At 48.0% G+C, this 14,250-nt stretch overlaps 10 non-coding genes across 10 annotated transcripts; all 10 read left to right on the top strand.

Annotated features, from left to right (window-relative positions):
* The first annotated feature begins 769 nt into the window (after window positions 1–769).
* LOC142686154 (U2 spliceosomal RNA) lies at window positions 770–960 on the top strand. Its single transcript, XR_012855529.1, has one exon. It is a non-coding gene; the product is annotated as a U2 spliceosomal RNA (small nuclear RNA).
* Window positions 961–2,256: 1,296 nt separating this feature from the next.
* Window positions 2,257–2,447, top strand: LOC142686153 (U2 spliceosomal RNA). Its single transcript, XR_012855528.1, has one exon. It is a non-coding gene; the product is annotated as a U2 spliceosomal RNA (small nuclear RNA).
* Window positions 2,448–3,735: 1,288 nt separating this feature from the next.
* Window positions 3,736–3,926, top strand: LOC142686152 (U2 spliceosomal RNA). The gene has a single exon (XR_012855527.1). It is a non-coding gene; the product is annotated as a U2 spliceosomal RNA (small nuclear RNA).
* Window positions 3,927–5,226: 1,300 nt separating this feature from the next.
* On the top strand, window positions 5,227–5,417 carry LOC142686151 (U2 spliceosomal RNA). The gene has a single exon (XR_012855526.1). It is a non-coding gene; the product is annotated as a U2 spliceosomal RNA (small nuclear RNA).
* A 1,268-nt stretch (window positions 5,418–6,685) lies between these two features.
* Window positions 6,686–6,876, top strand: LOC142686415 (U2 spliceosomal RNA). Its single transcript, XR_012855764.1, has one exon. It is a non-coding gene; the product is annotated as a U2 spliceosomal RNA (small nuclear RNA).
* A 1,281-nt stretch (window positions 6,877–8,157) lies between these two features.
* On the top strand, window positions 8,158–8,348 carry LOC142686149 (U2 spliceosomal RNA). The gene has a single exon (XR_012855524.1). It is a non-coding gene; the product is annotated as a U2 spliceosomal RNA (small nuclear RNA).
* A 1,292-nt stretch (window positions 8,349–9,640) lies between these two features.
* On the top strand, window positions 9,641–9,831 carry LOC142686148 (U2 spliceosomal RNA). Its single transcript, XR_012855523.1, has one exon. It is a non-coding gene; the product is annotated as a U2 spliceosomal RNA (small nuclear RNA).
* Window positions 9,832–11,096: 1,265 nt separating this feature from the next.
* Window positions 11,097–11,287, top strand: LOC142686147 (U2 spliceosomal RNA). Its single transcript, XR_012855522.1, has one exon. It is a non-coding gene; the product is annotated as a U2 spliceosomal RNA (small nuclear RNA).
* A 1,269-nt stretch (window positions 11,288–12,556) lies between these two features.
* LOC142686146 (U2 spliceosomal RNA) lies at window positions 12,557–12,747 on the top strand. Its single transcript, XR_012855521.1, has one exon. It is a non-coding gene; the product is annotated as a U2 spliceosomal RNA (small nuclear RNA).
* Window positions 12,748–14,032: 1,285 nt separating this feature from the next.
* On the top strand, window positions 14,033–14,223 carry LOC142686145 (U2 spliceosomal RNA). Its single transcript, XR_012855520.1, has one exon. It is a non-coding gene; the product is annotated as a U2 spliceosomal RNA (small nuclear RNA).
* Window positions 14,224–14,250: the final 27 nt, after the last annotated feature.

Genomic DNA, 14,250 nt, shown 5'->3' with positions numbered 1-14,250 from the left:
CAACAAAGCCTTGCTTGCCTACAAAGAGAGCAGCAATTTGGATTTGTTACTATGTTACCTAGAAGAATAACAAACTGTGCAAGGATGGAGGTTGTAGGAGCAAGGAGAAGTTGTCTGTAAAGTTGGTGGATGCCTATTTTCCATTTTGCAGTCCCTTGTCTCCCTCTTGTGGCCTCCTGGAGGCAACTAGCTGTGCAAAAAAAAGACAGCCTGGCGGCCGGCTGTTGCAGTGTTGCCCTCTCAGGCAACACTGAGTGACTGACTGAGCCTCACCGTCTTATATAAAGTTCAGACGGAACTTTGCACGTGTCATAGTGGAGCCCTCAGGATTCCAGAGCCAGCTTTCTGACATCATAATGGGGCCTCAGAGATAAAAGCCTGGGCCCAGGCAGTGTTGGTCAGTGCTGCTCAGCAGGCAGCACTGGACTGGACTGGATTACAGCTGATACAAGGTGTGAAGGAACAAGGGGTGGCTGTGGGCATGCACTTGCTGCCGCTGCCAGTGTTTATCTGCATGGCAGCAGGGCATTTGGGCGTTGCCAGGAAGGCGTTTTTATGTAGATTCCTCCTCTTTCAGCACTGCATTGTGGTGCAAGCAAAAGAAGCAAATCCTGTCTGGCTTCCTCTCCGGCCTTTATTCACCTCCCGTGTAGCTGTGAGTGTGTGAGCCTGCAGGGCCCCATGGAATTGCCTAGAAGTAGGCTGAATCGCTGCAAGGGCTGAACAGCAGTATCGGGCAGGCTCGGGCAACGCGCGGCCCGTTCGGGTTATCGCTTCTCGGCCTTTTGGCTAAGATCAAGTGTAGTATCTGTTCTTATCAGTTTAATATCTGATACGTCCCCTATCTGGGGACCATATATTAAATGGATTTTTAGAACAGGGAGATGGAAATAGAGCTTGCTCTGTCCACTCCACGCATTGACCTGGTATTGCAGTATTTCCAGGACCGGTGCACCCTTTCCTTATGTGTTGACTAAAAGCAGATTCCAAAAGTGTTTTTTGTCTTTGCTATTGTTTCTGTCTTTCTGAAGGGATCTCCCCTTTTAATCCCATTATTTCAACACCTGTTGGACAATGCATGAGTGATAATGAGCTCATTGATTAAATGCAATTAATGAATAGATTGCCACCTCTTGTTGTGTGTCGTCTGTGTTTCTGTGTTTCCGGCATTTCACATTGGAACACCTCATTCACCTTCCTTGTCTTCTCTCCGCCCTCCCTTTTAGGTAAGTTAAAGAGCTGCACCTGAGCCAGCCACTGATTGATTGATTGATTGATTGATTGATTGATTGATTGATTGATTGATTGATTGATTGATGCAGCACAACAGTCAAATAGTGGAGTGGAGTAGGGGAACAGCAAACAGCCAATAAAGCAGCCCGCCCGCTCGCCTGCCCGCCACAATGGACCTACCTGTGTACACTAGATGGATGTGATGGAATGTACTGTCGTCCCTACATTTCAAGAAGAAGTAAGAATTGCAGTTGCAACAAAGCCTTGCTTGCCTACAAAGAGAGCAGCAATTTGGATTTGTTACTATGTTACCTAGAAGAATAACAAACTGTGCAAGGATGGAGGTTGTAGGAGCAAGGAGAAGTTGTCTGTAAAGTTGGTGGATGCCTATTTTCCATTTTGCAGTCCCTTGTCTCCCTCTTGTGGCCTCCTGGAGGCAACTAGCTGTGCAAAAAAAAGACAGCCTGGCGGCCGGCTGTTGCAGTGTTGCCCTCTCAGGCAACACTGAGTGACTGACTGAGCCTCACCGTCTTATATAAAGTTCAGACGGAACTTTGCACGTGTCATAGTGGAGCCCTCAGGATTCCAGAGCCAGCTTTCTGACATCATAATGGGGCCTCAGAGATAAAAGCCTGGGCCCAGGCAGTGTTGGTCAGTGCTGCTCAGCAGGCAGCACTGGACTGGACTGGATTACAGCTGATACAAGGTGTGAAGGAACAAGGGGTGGCTGTGGGCATGCACTTGCTGCCGCTGCCAGTGTTTATCTGCATGGCAGCAGGGCATTTGGGCGTTGCCAGGAAGGCGTTTTTATGTAGATTCCTCCTCTTTCAGCACTGCATTGTGGTGCAAGCAAAAGAAGCAAATCCTGTCTGGCTTCCTCTCCGGCCTTTATTCACCTCCCGTGTAGCTGTGAGTGTGTGAGCCTGCAGGGCCCCATGGAATTGCCTAGAAGTAGGCTGAATCGCTGCAAGGGCTGAACAGCAGTATCGGGCAGGCTCGGGCAACGCGCGGCCCGTTCGGGTTATCGCTTCTCGGCCTTTTGGCTAAGATCAAGTGTAGTATCTGTTCTTATCAGTTTAATATCTGATACGTCCCCTATCTGGGGACCATATATTAAATGGATTTTTAGAACAGGGAGATGGAAATAGAGCTTGCTCTGTCCACTCCACGCATTGACCTGGTATTGCAGTATTTCCAGGACCGGTGCACCCTTTCCTTATGTGTTGACTAAAAGCAGATTCCAAAAGTGTTTTTTGTCTTTGCTATTGTTTCTGTCTTTCTGAAGGGATCTCCCCTTTTAATCCCATTATTTCAACACCTGTTGGACAATGCATGAGTGATAATGAGCTCATTGATTAAATGCAATTAATGAATAGATTGCCACCTCTTGTTGTGTGTCGTCTGTGTTTCTGTGTTTCCGGCATTTCACATTGGAACACCTCATTCACCTTCCTTGTCTTCTCTCCGCCCTCCCTTTTAGGTAAGTTAAAGAGCTGCACCTGAGCCAGCCACTGATTGATTGATTGATTGATTGATTGATTGATTGATTGATTGATTGATTGATGCAGCACAACAGTCAAATAGTGGAGTGGAGTAGGGGAACAGCAAACAGCCAATAAAGCAGCCCGCCCGCTCGCCTGCCCGCCACAATGGACCTACCTGTGTACACTAGATGGATGTGATGGAATGTACTGTCGTCCCTACATTTCAAGAAGAAGTAAGAATTGCAGTTGCAACAAAGCCTTGCTTGCCTACAAAGAGAGCAGCAATTTGGATTTGTTACTATGTTACCTAGAAGAATAACAAACTGTGCAAGGATGGAGGTTGTAGGAGCAAGGAGAAGTTGTCTGTAAAGTTGGTGGATGCCTATTTTCCATTTTGCAGTCCCTTGTCTCCCTCTTGTGGCCTCCTGGAGGCAACTAGCTGTGCAAAAAAAAGACAGCCTGGCGGCCGGCTGTTGCAGTGTTGCCCTCTCAGGCAACACTGAGTGACTGACTGAGCCTCACCGTCTTATATAAAGTTCAGACGGAACTTTGCACGTGTCATAGTGGAGCCCTCAGGATTCCAGAGCCAGCTTTCTGACATCATAATGGGGCCTCAGAGATAAAAGCCTGGGCCCAGGCAGTGTTGGTCAGTGCTGCTCAGCAGGCAGCACTGGACTGGACTGGATTACAGCTGATACAAGGTGTGAAGGAACAAGGGGTGGCTGTGGGCATGCACTTGCTGCCGCTGCCAGTGTTTATCTGCATGGCAGCAGGGCATTTGGGCGTTGCCAGGAAGGCGTTTTTATGTAGATTCCTCCTCTTTCAGCACTGCATTGTGGTGCAAGCAAAAGAAGCAAATCCTGTCTGGCTTCCTCTCCGGCCTTTATTCACCTCCCGTGTAGCTGTGAGTGTGTGAGCCTGCAGGGCCCCATGGAATTGCCTAGAAGTAGGCTGAATCGCTGCAAGGGCTGAACAGCAGTATCGGGCAGGCTCGGGCAACGCGCGGCCCGTTCGGGTTATCGCTTCTCGGCCTTTTGGCTAAGATCAAGTGTAGTATCTGTTCTTATCAGTTTAATATCTGATACGTCCCCTATCTGGGGACCATATATTAAATGGATTTTTAGAACAGGGAGATGGAAATAGAGCTTGCTCTGTCCACTCCACGCATTGACCTGGTATTGCAGTATTTCCAGGACCGGTGCACCCTTTCCTTATGTGTTGACTAAAAGCAGATTCCAAAAGTGTTTTTTGTCTTTGCTATTGTTTCTGTCTTTCTGAAGGGATCTCCCCTTTTAATCCCATTATTTCAACACCTGTTGGACAATGCATGAGTGATAATGAGCTCATTGATTAAATGCAATTAATGAATAGATTGCCACCTCTTGTTGTGTGTCGTCTGTGTTTCTGTGTTTCCGGCATTTCACATTGGAACACCTCATTCACCTTCCTTGTCTTCTCTCCGCCCTCCCTTTTAGGTAAGTTAAAGAGCTGCACCTGAGCCAGCCACTTATTGATTGATTGATTGATTGATTGATTGATTGATTGATTGATTGATTGATTGATTGATTGATGCAGCACAACAGTCAAATAGTGGAGTGGAGTAGGGGAACAGCAAACAGCCAATAAAGCAGCCCGCCCGCTCGCCTGCCCGCCACAATGGACCTACCTGTGTACACTAGATGGATGTGATGGAATGTACTGTCGTCCCTACATTTCAAGAAGAAGTAAGAATTGCAGTTGCAACAAAGCCTTGCTTGCCTACAAAGAGAGCAGCAATTTGGATTTGTTACTATGTTACCTAGAAGAATAACAAACTGTGCAAGGATGGAGGTTGTAGGAGCAAGGAGAAGTTGTCTGTAAAGTTGGTGGATGCCTATTTTCCATTTTGCAGTCCCTTGTCTCCCTCTTGTGGCCTCCTGGAGGCAACTAGCTGTGCAAAAAAAAGACAGCCTGGCGGCCGGCTGTTGCAGTGTTGCCCTCTCAGGCAACACTGAGTGACTGACTGAGCCTCACCGTCTTATATAAAGTTCAGACGGAACTTTGCACGTGTCATAGTGGAGCCCTCAGGATTCCAGAGCCAGCTTTCTGACATCATAATGGGGCCTCAGAGATAAAAGCCTGGGCCCAGGCAGTGTTGGTCAGTGCTGCTCAGCAGGCAGCACTGGACTGGACTGGATTACAGCTGATACAAGGTGTGAAGGAACAAGGGGTGGCTGTGGGCATGCACTTGCTGCCGCTGCCAGTGTTTATCTGCATGGCAGCAGGGCATTTGGGCGTTGCCAGGAAGGCGTTTTTATGTAGATTCCTCCTCTTTCAGCACTGCATTGTGGTGCAAGCAAAAGAAGCAAATCCTGTCTGGCTTCCTCTCCGGCCTTTATTCACCTCCCGTGTAGCTGTGAGTGTGTGAGCCTGCAGGGCCCCATGGAATTGCCTAGAAGTAGGCTGAATCGCTGCAAGGGCTGAACAGCAGTATCGGGCAGGCTCGGGCAACGCGCGGCCCGTTCGGGTTATCGCTTCTCGGCCTTTTGGCTAAGATCAAGTGTAGTATCTGTTCTTATCAGTTTAATATCTGATACGTCCCCTATCTGGGGACCATATATTAAATGGATTTTTAGAACAGGGAGATGGAAATAGAGCTTGCTCTGTCCACTCCACGCATTGACCTGGTATTGCAGTATTTCCAGGACCGGTGCACCCTTTCCTTATGTGTTGACTAAAAGCAGATTCCAAAAGTGTTTTTTGTCTTTGCTATTGTTTCTGTCTTTCTGAAGGGATCTCCCCTTTTAATCCCATTATTTCAACACCTGTTGGACAATGCATGAGTGATAATGAGCTCATTGATTAAATGCAATTAATGAATAGATTGCCACCTCTTGTTGTGTGTCGTCTGTGTTTCTGTGTTTCCGGCATTTCACATTGGAACACCTCATTCACCTTCCTTGTCTTCTCTCCGCCCTCCCTTTTAGGTAAGTTAAAGAGCTGCACCTGAGCCAGCCACTGATTGATTGATTGATTGATTGATTGATTGATGCAGCACAACAGTCAAATAGTGGAGTGGAGTAGGGGAACAGCAAACAGCCAATAAAGCAGCCCGCCCGCTCGCCTGCCCGCCACAATGGACCTACCTGTGTACACTAGATGGATGTGATGGAATGTACTGTCGTCCCTACATTTCAAGAAGAAGTAAGAATTGCAGTTGCAACAAAGCCTTGCTTGCCTACAAAGAGAGCAGCAATTTGGATTTGTTACTATGTTACCTAGAAGAATAACAAACTGTGCAAGGATGGAGGTTGTAGGAGCAAGGAGAAGTTGTCTGTAAAGTTGGTGGATGCCTATTTTCCATTTTGCAGTCCCTTGTCTCCCTCTTGTGGCCTCCTGGAGGCAACTAGCTGTGCAAAAAAAAGACAGCCTGGCGGCCGGCTGTTGCAGTGTTGCCCTCTCAGGCAACACTGAGTGACTGACTGAGCCTCACCGTCTTATATAAAGTTCAGACGGAACTTTGCACGTGTCATAGTGGAGCCCTCAGGATTCCAGAGCCAGCTTTCTGACATCATAATGGGGCCTCAGAGATAAAAGCCTGGGCCAAGGCAGTGTTGGTCAGTGCTGCTCAGCAGGCAGCACTGGACTGGACTGGATTACAGCTGATACAAGGTGTGAAGGAACAAGGGGTGGCTGTGGGCATGCACTTGCTGCCGCTGCCAGTGTTTATCTGCATGGCAGCAGGGCATTTGGGCGTTGCCAGGAAGGCGTTTTTATGTAGATTCCTCCTCTTTCAGCACTGCATTGTGGTGCAAGCAAAAGAAGCAAATCCTGTCTGGCTTCCTCTCCGGCCTTTATTCACCTCCCGTGTAGCTGTGAGTGTGTGAGCCTGCAGGGCCCCATGGAATTGCCTAGAAGTAGGCTGAATCGCTGCAAGGGCTGAACAGCAGTATCGGGCAGGCTCGGGCAACGCGCGGCCCGTTCGGGTTATCGCTTCTCGGCCTTTTGGCTAAGATCAAGTGTAGTATCTGTTCTTATCAGTTTAATATCTGATATGTCCCCTATCTGGGGACCATATATTAAATGGATTTTTAGAACAGGGAGATGGAAATAGAGCTTGCTCTGTCCACTCCACGCATTGACCTGGTATTGCAGTATTTCCAGGACCGGTGCACCCTTTCCTTATGTGTTGACTAAAAGCAGATTCCAAAAGTGTTTTTTGTCTTTGCTATTGTTTCTGTCTTTCTGAAGGGATCTCCCCTTTTAATCCCATTATTTCAACACCTGTTGGACAATGCATGAGTGATAATGAGCTCATTGATTAAATGCAATTAATGAATAGATTGCCACCTCTTGTTGTGTGTCGTCTGTGTTTCTGTGTTTCCGGCATTTCACATTGGAACACCTCATTCACCTTCCTTGTCTTCTCTCCGCCCTCCCTTTTAGGTAAGTTAAAGAGCTGCACCTGAGCCAGCCACTGATTGATTGATTGATTGATTGATTGATTGATTGATTGATTGATTGCAGCACAACAGTCAAATAGTGGAGTGGAGTAGGGGAACAGCAAACAGCCAATAAAGCAGCCCGCCCGCTCGCCTGCCCGCCACAATGGACCTACCTGTGTACACTAGATGGATGTGATGGAATGTACTGTCGTCCCTACATTTCAAGAAGAAGTAAGAATTGCAGTTGCAACAAAGCCTTGCTTGCCTACAAAGAGAGCAGCAATTTGGATTTGTTACTATGTTACCTAGAAGAATAACAAACTGTGCAAGGATGGAGGTTGTAGGAGCAAGGAGAAGTTGTCTGTAAAGTTGGTGGATGCCTATTTTCCATTTTGCAGTCCCTTGTCTCCCTCTTGTGGCCTCCTGGAGGCAACTAGCTGTGCAAAAAAAAGACAGCCTGGCGGCCGGCTGTTGCAGTGTTGCCCTCTCAGGCAACACTGAGTGACTGACTGAGCCTCACCGTCTTATATAAAGTTCAGACGGAACTTTGCACGTGTCATAGTGGAGCCCTCAGGATTCCAGAGCCAGCTTTCTGACATCATAATGGGGCCTCAGAGATAAAAGCCTGGGCCCAGGCAGTGTTGGTCAGTGCTGCTCAGCAGGCAGCACTGGACTGGACTGGATTACAGCTGATACAAGGTGTGAAGGAACAAGGGGTGGCTGTGGGCATGCACTTGCTGCCGCTGCCAGTGTTTATCTGCATGGCAGCAGGGCATTTGGGCGTTGCCAGGAAGGCGTTTTTATGTAGATTCCTCCTCTTTCAGCACTGCATTGTGGTGCAAGCAAAAGAAGCAAATCCTGTCTGGCTTCCTCTCCGGCCTTTATTCACCTCCCGTGTAGCTGTGAGTGTGTGAGCCTGCAGGGCCCCATGGAATTGCCTAGAAGTAGGCTGAATCGCTGCAAGGGCTGAACAGCAGTATCGGGCAGGCTCGGGCAACGCGCGGCCCGTTCGGGTTATCGCTTCTCGGCCTTTTGGCTAAGATCAAGTGTAGTATCTGTTCTTATCAGTTTAATATCTGATACGTCCCCTATCTGGGGACCATATATTAAATGGATTTTTAGAACAGGGAGATGGAAATAGAGCTTGCTCTGTCCACTCCACGCATTGACCTGGTATTGCAGTATTTCCAGGACCGGTGCACCCTTTCCTTATGTGTTGACTAAAAGCAGATTCCAAAAGTGTTTTTTGTCTTTGCTATTGTTTCTGTCTTTCTGAAGGGATCTCCCCTTTTAATCCCATTATTTCAACACCTGTTGGACAATGCATGAGTGATAATGAGCTCATTGATTAAATGCAATTAATGAATAGATTGCCACCTCTTGTTGTGTGTCGTCTGTGTTTCTGTGTTTCCGGCATTTCACATTGGAACACCTCATTCACCTTCCTTGTCTTCTCTCCGCCCTCCCTTTTAGGTAAGTTAAAGAGCTGCACCTGAGCCAGCCACTGATTGATTGATTGATTGATTGATTGATTGATTGATTGATTGATTGATTGATTGATGCAGCACAACAGTCAAATAGTGGAGTGGAGTAGGGGAACAGCAAACAGCCAATAAAGCAGCCCGCCCGCTCGCCTGCCCGCCACAATGGACCTACCTGTGTACACTAGATGGATGTGATGGAATGTACTGTCGTCCCTACATTTCAAGAAGAAGTAAGAATTGCAGTTGCAACAAAGCCTTGCTTGCCTACAAAGAGAGCAGCAATTTGGATTTGTTACTATGTTACCTAGAAGAATAACAAACTGTGCAAGGATGGAGGTTGTAGGAGCAAGGAGAAGTTGTCTGTAAAGTTGGTGGATGCCTATTTTCCATTTTGCAGTCCCTTGTCTCCCTCTTGTGGCCTCCTGGAGGCAACTAGCTGTGCAAAAAAAAGACAGCCTGGCGGCCGGCTGTTGCAGTGTTGCCCTCTCAGGCAACACTGAGTGACTGACTGAGCCTCACCGTCTTATATAAAGTTCAGACGGAACTTTGCACGTGTCATAGTGGAGCCCTCAGGATTCCAGAGCCAGCTTTCTGACATCATAATGGGGCCTCAGAGATAAAAGCCTGGGCCCAGGCAGTGTTGGTCAGTGCTGCTCAGCAGGCAGCACTGGACTGGACTGGATTACAGCTGATACAAGGTGTGAAGGAACAAGGGGTGGCTGTGGGCATGCACTTGCTGCCGCTGCCAGTGTTTATCTGCATGGCAGCAGGGCATTTGGGCGTTGCCAGGAAGGCGTTTTTATGTAGATTCCTCCTCTTTCAGCACTGCATTGTGGTGCAAGCAAAAGAAGCAAATCCTGTCTGGCTTCCTCTCCGGCCTTTATTCACCTCCCGTGTAGCTGTGAGTGTGTGAGCCTGCAGGGCCCCATGGAATTGCCTAGAAGTAGGCTGAATCGCTGCAAGGGCTGAACAGCAGTATCGGGCAGGCTCGGGCAACGCGCGGCCCGTTCGGGTTATCGCTTCTCGGCCTTTTGGCTAAGATCAAGTGTAGTATCTGTTCTTATCAGTTTAATATCTGATACGTCCCCTATCTGGGGACCATATATTAAATGGATTTTTAGAACAGGGAGATGGAAATAGAGCTTGCTCTGTCCACTCCACGCATTGACCTGGTATTGCAGTATTTCCAGGACCGGTGCACCCTTTCCTTATGTGTTGACTAAAAGCAGATTCCAAAAGTGTTTTTTGTCTTTGCTATTGTTTCTGTCTTTCTGAAGGGATCTCCCCTTTTAATCCCATTATTTCAACACCTGTTGGACAATGCATGAGTGATAATGAGCTCATTGATTAAATGCAATTAATGAATAGATTGCCACCTCTTGTTGTGTGTCTTCTGTGTTTCCGGCATTTCACATTGGAACACCTCATTCACCTTCCTTGTCTTCTCTCCGCCCTCCCTTTTAGGTAAGTTAAAGAGCTGCACCTGAGCCAGCCACTGATTGATTGATTGATTGATTGATTGATTGATTGATTGCAGCACAACAGTCAAATAGTGGAGTGGAGTAGGGGAACAGCAAACAGCCAATAAAGCAGCCCGCCCGCTCGCCTGCCCGCCACAATGGACCTACCTGTGTACACTAGATGGATGTGATGGAATGTACTGTCGTCCCTACATTTCAAGAAGAAGTAAGAATTGCAGTTGCAACAAAGCCTTGCTTGCCTACAAAGAGAGCAGCAATTTGGATTTGTTACTATGTTACCTAGAAGAATAACAAACTGTGCAAGGATGGAGGTTGTAGGAGCAAGGAGAAGTTGTCTGTAAAGTTGGTGGATGCCTATTTTCCATTTTGCAGTCCCTTGTCTCCCTCTTGTGGCCTCCTGGAGGCAACTAGCTGTGCAAAAAAAAGACAGCCTGGCGGCCGGCTGTTGCAGTGTTGCCCTCTCAGGCAACACTGAGTGACTGACTGAGCCTCACCGTCTTATATAAAGTTCAGACGGAACTTTGCACGTGTCATAGTGGAGCCCTCAGGATTCCAGAGCCAGCTTTCTGACATCATAATGGGGCCTCAGAGATAAAAGCCTGGGCCCAGGCAGTGTTGGTCAGTGCTGCTCAGCAGGCAGCACTGGACTGGACTGGATTACAGCTGATACAAGGTGTGAAGGAACAAGGGGTGGCTGTGGGCATGCACTTGCTGCCGCTGCCAGTGTTTATCTGCATGGCAGCAGGGCATTTGGGCGTTGCCAGGAAGGCGTTTTTATGTAGATTCCTCCTCTTTCAGCACTGCATTGTGGTGCAAGCAAAAGAAGCAAATCCTGTCTGGCTTCCTCTCCGGCCTTTATTCACCTCCCGTGTAGCTGTGAGTGTGTGAGCCTGCAGGGCCCCATGGAATTGCCTAGAAGTAGGCTGAATCGCTGCAAGGGCTGAACAGCAGTATCGGGCAGGCTCGGGCAACGCGCGGCCCGTTCGGGTTATCGCTTCTCGGCCTTTTGGCTAAGATCAAGTGTAGTATCTGTTCTTATCAGTTTAATATCTGATACGTCCCCTATCTGGGGACCATATATTAAATGGATTTTTAGAACAGGGAGATGGAAATAGAGCTTGCTCTGTCCACTCCACGCATTGACCTGGTATTGCAGTATTTCCAGGACCGGTGCACCCTTTCCTTATGTGTTGACTAAAAGCAGATTCCAAAAGTGTTTTTTGTCTTTGCTATTGTTTCTGTCTTTCTGAAGGGATCTCCCCTTTTAATCCCATTATTTGATTAAATGCAATTAATGAATAGATTGCCACCTCTTGTTGTGTGTCGTCTGTGTTTCTGTGTTTCCGGCATTTCACATTGGAACACCTCATTCACCTTCCTTGTCTTCTCTCCGCCCTCCCTTTTAGGTAAGTTAAAGAGCTGCACCTGAGCCAGCCACTGATTGATTGATTGATTGATTGATTGATTGATTGATTGATTGATTGATTGATTGATGCAGCACAACAGTCAAATAGTGGAGTGGAGTAGGGGAACAGCAAACAGCCAATAAAGCAGCCCGCCCGCTCGCCTGCCCGCCACAATGGACCTACCTGTGTACACTAGATGGATGTGATGGAATGTACTGTCGTCCCTACATTTCAAGAAGAAGTAAGAATTGCAGTTGCAACAAAGCCTTGCTTGCCTACAAAGAGAGCAGCAATTTGGATTTGTTACTATGTTACCTAGAAGAATAACAAACTGTGCAAGGATGGAGGTTGTAGGAGCAAGGAGAAGTTGTCTGTAAAGTTGGTGGATGCCTATTTTCCATTTTGCAGTCCCTTGTCTCCCTCTTGTGGCCTCCTGGAGGCAACTAGCTGTGCAAAAAAAAGACAGCCTGGCGGCCGGCTGTTGCAGTGTTGCCCTCTCAGGCAACACTGAGTGACTGACTGAGCCTCACCGTCTTATATAAAGTTCAGACGGAACTTTGCACGTGTCATAGTGGAGCCCTCAGGATTCCAGAGCCAGCTTTCTGACATCATAATGGGGCCTCAGAGATAAAAGCCTGGGCCCAGGCAGTGTTGGTCAGTGCTGCTCAGCAGGCAGCACTGGACTGGACTGGATTACAGCTGATACAAGGTGTGAAGGAACAAGGGGTGGCTGTGGGCATGCACTTGCTGCCGCTGCCAGTGTTTATCTGCATGGCAGCAGGGCATTTGGGCGTTGCCAGGAAGGCGTTTTTATGTAGATTCCTCCTCTTTCAGCACTGCATTGTGGTGCAAGCAAAAGAAGCAAATCCTGTCTGGCTTCCTCTCCGGCCTTTATTCACCTCCCGTGTAGCTGTGAGTGTGTGAGCCTGCAGGGCCCCATGGAATTGCCTAGAAGTAGGCTGAATCGCTGCAAGGGCTGAACAGCAGTATCGGGCAGGCTAGCAGTATCGGGCAGGCTCGGGCAACGCGCGGCCCGTTCGGGTTATCGCTTCTCGGCCTTTTGGCTAAGATCAAGTGTAGTATCTGTTCTTATCAGTTTAATATCTGATACGTCCCCTATCTGGGGACCATATATTAAATGGATTTTTAGAACAGGGAGATGGAAATAGAGCTTGCTCTGTCCACTCCACGCATTGACCTGGTATTGCAGTATTTCCAGGACCGGTGCACCCTTTCCTTATGTGTTGACTAAAAGCAGATTCCAAAAGTGTTTTTTGTCTTTGCTATTGTTTCTGTCTTTCTGAAGGGATCTCCCCTTTTAATCCCATTATTTCAACACCTGTTGGACAATGCATGAGTGATAATGAGCTCATTGATTAAATGCAATTAATGAATAGATTGCCACCTCTTGTTGTGTGTCGTCTGTGTTTCTGTGTTTCCGGCATTTCACATTGGAACACCTCATTCACCTTCCTTGTCTTCTCTCCGCCCTCCCTTTTAGGTAAGTTAAAGAGCTGCACCTGAGCCAGCCACTTGATTGATTGATTGATTGATTGATTGATTGATTGATTGATTGATTGATGCAGCACAACAGTCAAATAGTGGAGTGGAGTAGGGGAACAGCAAACAGCCAATAAAGCAGCCCGCCCGCTCGCCTGCCCGCCACAATGGACCTACCTGTGTACACTAGATGGATGTGATGGAATGTACTGTCGTCCCTACATTTCAAGAAGAAGTAAGAATTGCAGTTGCAACAAAGCCTTGCTTGCCTACAAAGAGAGCAGCAATTTGGATTTGTTACTATGTTACCTAGAAGAATAACAAACTGTGCAAGGATGGAGGTTGTAGGAGCAAGGAGAAGTTGTCTGTAAAGTTGGTGGATGCCTATTTTCCATTTTGCAGTCCCTTGTCTCCCTCTTGTGGCCTCCTGGAGGCAACTAGCTGTGCAAAAAAAAGACAGCCTGGCGGCCGGCTGTTGCAGTGTTGCCCTCTCAGGCAACACTGAGTGACTGACTGAGCCTCACCGTCTTATATAAAGTTCAGACGGAACTTTGCACGTGTCATAGTGGAGCCCTCAGGATTCCAGAGCCAGCTTTCTGACATCATAATGGGGCCTCAGAGATAAAAGCCTGGGCCCAGGCAGTGTTGGTCAGTGCTGCTCAGCAGGCAGCACTGGACTGGACTGGATTACAGCTGATACAAGGTGTGAAGGAACAAGGGGTGGCTGTGGGCATGCACTTGCTGCCGCTGCCAGTGTTTATCTGCATGGCAGCAGGGCATTTGGGCGTTGCCAGGAAGGCGTTTTTATGTAGATTCCTCCTCTTTCAGCACTGCATTGTGGTGCAAGCAAAAGAAGCAAATCCTGTCTGGCTTCCTCTCCGGCCTTTATTCACCTCCCGTGTAGCTGTGAGTGTGTGAGCCTGCAGGGCCCCATGGAATTGCCTAGAAGTAGGCTGAATCGCTGCAAGGGCTGAACAGCAGTATCGGGCAGGCTCGGGCAACGCGCGGCCCGTTCGGGTTATCGCTTCTCGGCCTTTTGGCTAAGATCAAGTGTAGTATCTGTTCTTATCAGTTTAATATCTGATACGTCCCCTATCTGGGGACCATATATTAAATGGATTTTTAGAACAGGGAGATGGAAATAGAGCTTGCTCTGTCCACTCCACGCATTGACCTGGTATTGCAGTATTTCCAGGACCGGTGCACCCTTTCCTTATGTGTTGACTAAAAGCAGATTC

Source organism: Rhinoderma darwinii, assembly GCF_050947455.1.
Source record: "Rhinoderma darwinii isolate aRhiDar2 chromosome 5 unlocalized genomic scaffold, aRhiDar2.hap1 SUPER_5_unloc_17, whole genome shotgun sequence".
Classification (NCBI taxonomy): domain Eukaryota; kingdom Metazoa; phylum Chordata; class Amphibia; order Anura; family Rhinodermatidae; genus Rhinoderma; species Rhinoderma darwinii.
The sequence above is the reverse complement of the archived record's forward strand: the minus strand, read 5'-3'. Positions and strand labels throughout refer to the sequence as shown.